This window comes from Cornus florida, unplaced genomic scaffold (genome assembly GCF_030987335.1).
Source record: "Cornus florida cultivar Cherokee Brave unplaced genomic scaffold, ASM3098733v1 CherokeeBrave_3.0.0_Hap2_Chr04, whole genome shotgun sequence".
NCBI lineage: Eukaryota > Viridiplantae > Streptophyta > Magnoliopsida > Cornales > Cornaceae > Cornus > Cornus florida.
In genome coordinates, this window is record NW_026775574.1 from 46,991,349 (window position 1) to 46,995,060 (window position 3,712).

At 39.4% G+C, this 3,712-nt stretch overlaps 1 pseudogene; it reads right to left on the reverse strand.

Annotated features, from left to right (window-relative positions):
* Positions 1 to 1,602: 1,602 nt before the first annotated feature.
* LOC132305812 (small nucleolar RNA R71) lies at positions 1,603 to 1,701 on the reverse strand (annotated as a pseudogene).
* Positions 1,702 to 3,712: the final 2,011 nt, after the last annotated feature.

Here is a 3,712-nt window from a genome sequence, read left to right on the forward strand (position 1 = left end):
GGCACCCATTTTGGTGTGAAATGACCATTTTACCCCTTGGTTCATTTTTCTTCGGATTTGGCATTCTTGCTTCATTGCTTGGCTCATTTGAGTTCCATAGCTTCATGTGGAGTTATTTTGGTGCCTTAGGGATGATGTACATCTCTAGAGGTCACCTTTCTTCTTTTGCTTCCGCATTTTGGATCCGTTTCGGGTCATCACAAGACACACTGGGTTGAAAAATCCAGGGTCGTCACACTCGCCTTAACTATATTTTTAGTGAAAGGTAGAAGTGGCAATTTATAAATGTAAAACTTGGCTACATTCATCATAGCCCTACACCACTATCTTTTAGTGCACAAACTTTGGATTTGGGGTGTGACCCTTGAACCACCAAGTTTTTAGCGCCGTTGCCGGGGATTGATTGAAGGTAACATCGTATTTGTGGGATCAATTAGGAATTAGTACTCTTTTGATCGTGTTTCTACTTTATTTTCATTTTGGTTACTTATTGTGTTGGTTCTTGTTTGACTAGGTGCATTGAGCTAGAAGGTGAGCAAAGGTGCATTTCAAGCAAGGAGCTAAGCAAAAGCAAGGAAAAAGCTAAAATCAAAAAAATTTTGCAAGGCTAAAATTAAAAATTGAATTGAAGTGCTAAAGGACCCTTTGTGAGCTCTTTCTTAACTCAATCTCTAGTTAAATCATTGGCCCGCGTGGAGGCTTGTATTTCAATTCTTAGATAAATCGTGAGCCCATGTGGAGGCAATTTACTTTTCTTTGCATATTGTTGATAGCATGGGAGTATGGGATCATTGTGTGTGGAGGAAGTTTGTTGATTGTTGATTTGTTGCGAAGGTGAAGTGATTGTTCGTTACTTGTTGCTTGTTGTGTTTCGTTGTGCATGCATGGTTGTAGATCATTGAAACCTACTCTTGTCCCTCAAAATTTTCATCTTGAATCCGTTGTTCAAAACCCTAGGGGAAGAGGAAGTTCTAGTCAATCCATTTTATCAATGGAAGGACATAATGAGGACCATGTGGGGGACCTTGGTCACATAGACCAACAAGGCATCCTCCACCCAAATATGCATCATGATAACATGCAAGTACCATTAGGCATGCCGAGGCTATTCGTTCACCCACCACAACAACAAGGCCAAGTTCCATTGGGAATGCCAAGGCCAATCTATGCTCCACCACCTCCTATCATTCAAGGAAATCAAGGTGCCCATGTTGCACCTTCAATTGCTAATCCTCCTCTTACTTTAAGAGATCACTATGTGCCTAATGAATACAATGCACCCATATGTATTCAATTGCCACCATTTAGAGCACGCCACCATGAGATCAAACCATAAACCATTCAAATGCTTCCTAACTATCATGGACTTCCAAGTGAAGAACCTTACAAGCATTTGGATGAGTTTATTGAAGGATGTTCCACCATGAGATACACGGACATGCCGGAAGAGGTCTTAAGGCTTAAACTTTTTCCATTCACCCTTAAAGACAAGGCAAAATATTGGTTTAACAATCTTAGGCCTTTTTCAATAACTTCTTGGGTAGAAATGAAACAAGAGTTCTTGAAGAAGTACTATCCAGTTTCTAAGACTAATGCTATGAGAACCTCAATTCAAGAGTTTTCACACGGGGATGGGGAAACATTCTATGAGGCATGAGAAAGATTCAATGAATTACTTAGGAAGTTTCCACATCATGACATGCCCAAATGGTAATTAGTTCAATATTTCTTTAAGAGCTTATTAGACAATTATAAGGGCATGGTTGATGCTTCCACGGGTGGCTCTTATATTGATAGGCATGAGGATGACGTGTGGTGTCTTTATGAGAGCATGAGTGAAAATTCTTTACATCGAACTTTATCTTCCAAGAATGGTAGGAATTCAAGTGGAAAGAAGAGTGTTGGCTTACATCAAGTTAACATTCCAATGAAATAGCCGCCGAGATGAAATCGTTATCTCAAAGGTTTGATCAATTCTTGATGAACCAAAACTCGACAAATCAAGTATCTTCCGTCCCTAACCATTTCCATCATACATCCAATGAGACATGTATGACTTGTTCAAGTGTTTTACATTCTACTTCCAATTGTCCCCATGGACATGTGCAAAGTGAGCATCATGAACAAGTCAATGCAGCTTTTGTTAATCAAGGGAACAATCCTTATGGCAATCATTACAATCCTAGTTGGAGGAATCACCCGAATTTCTCTTGGAGAAACCAAGGGGAAGGCTTAAACCCTCCCCAAGGTGGTTTCCAAGGGAAGTATGTTCCACCTCCAATGCAAAACCAAGGTTCCCAAGGTTTTAGATCATCATTTCAATCACAAGGAAATCAATTTTCTAATTCTCATTTTCCTAATCAACCATCATATTTTCAAGGAAATGCTAGGAGTCCCGCTTTTGAAGAGAAAGTTTTGACCATTGTAGGCACTTTAGAGGCGAACACTCAATTACTTCACTCTCATTCTCAATCCATTGCTAAGCTAGAAACCCAAGTAGGGTAAATAGCTCGTACTTTAAATGCTAGAGAGAAAGGGAAAATGCCTCTGAATACCCCACAAAAGTAACAATGTGTTGTGGAAACTCATTCCTTATCGATAGGTCACACAATAGAGCATGTCAACGCAGTGACTACCTTGAGAAGTAGGAAGGTTGTGGACAACCAAGTGGGTATGTCCAATGAAGAGAGTGAACCGGTGCAACCACAAGTTGACACCCGCCTCGTTTCTCATCCTATTCCTCCTTCGTTGCATATGCATGATCTTTCAAATGAGAATATCTTGAAAAGTGATTTGAAAGGTGATTTTGAAAAGAAAAATTTCCAAAATGGTTTCAAAACTTCTTGTGTTGAAGAGACTTCAAAGAAAATTTCTAAAAAGGTTTTTAAGCCAAGAGCTCCATTCTCGGATGCCTTAAAAGGATCCATTTCAATTGACAAGAAAAAGGCCAAAACAAATGAAATTATAGATGTGTTTAGGCAAGTGAAAGTCAATCTTCCACTTTTGAATGCAATCAAGCAAATTTCGGCTTATGCCAAGTTCTTGAAAGGCTTATGCACCCAAAAGAGGAAGAACAAAAGCCAAACACCTAGGAAAGTGGTCTTAACTGAGCAAGTAAGCTCAATTTTGCAGTATAACACTCTTTCGAAGTTTAAGGACCCCGGTTCACCTACCACTTCATGCATCATTAGAGATCATATCATTAATTGGGCTCTTCTAGACTTAGGAGCAAGTGTTAATCTTCTTCCATACTCGGTATATGTCAAATTAGGCTTAGGAGACTTGAAACCGACGTCGGTGGTTTTACAACTTGCTAACTGATCCATCAAAAAGCCTAGGGGTATCACTAAGGACATATTGATTAAGATTGATAAATTCTTCTTCCCCGTTGATTTCGTTGTCATTGACACAGAACCGGTCCAGAACCCTAAGAGCCAAATTCCTGTTATCCTTGGCCATCCTTTGTTGGCAACCGCGAATGCTAACATTAATTGTAGGACGGGGATAATGAAGATCTCATTTGGCCACATGAAGGTGAAGTTGAATATCTTCAATCCAACCCCCAATTCATTTGACAAGCATGAAGAAGTGAATGTTGTAGAGAAATATCATAACCTTGAATGTGAAGGAATAGAGTCTTTATATAAAACCAAAATTCCAAAAAGTCCATCTTCAACCCTGAATTCCAAGAAAGTTGTTTCAAAACCTTGTT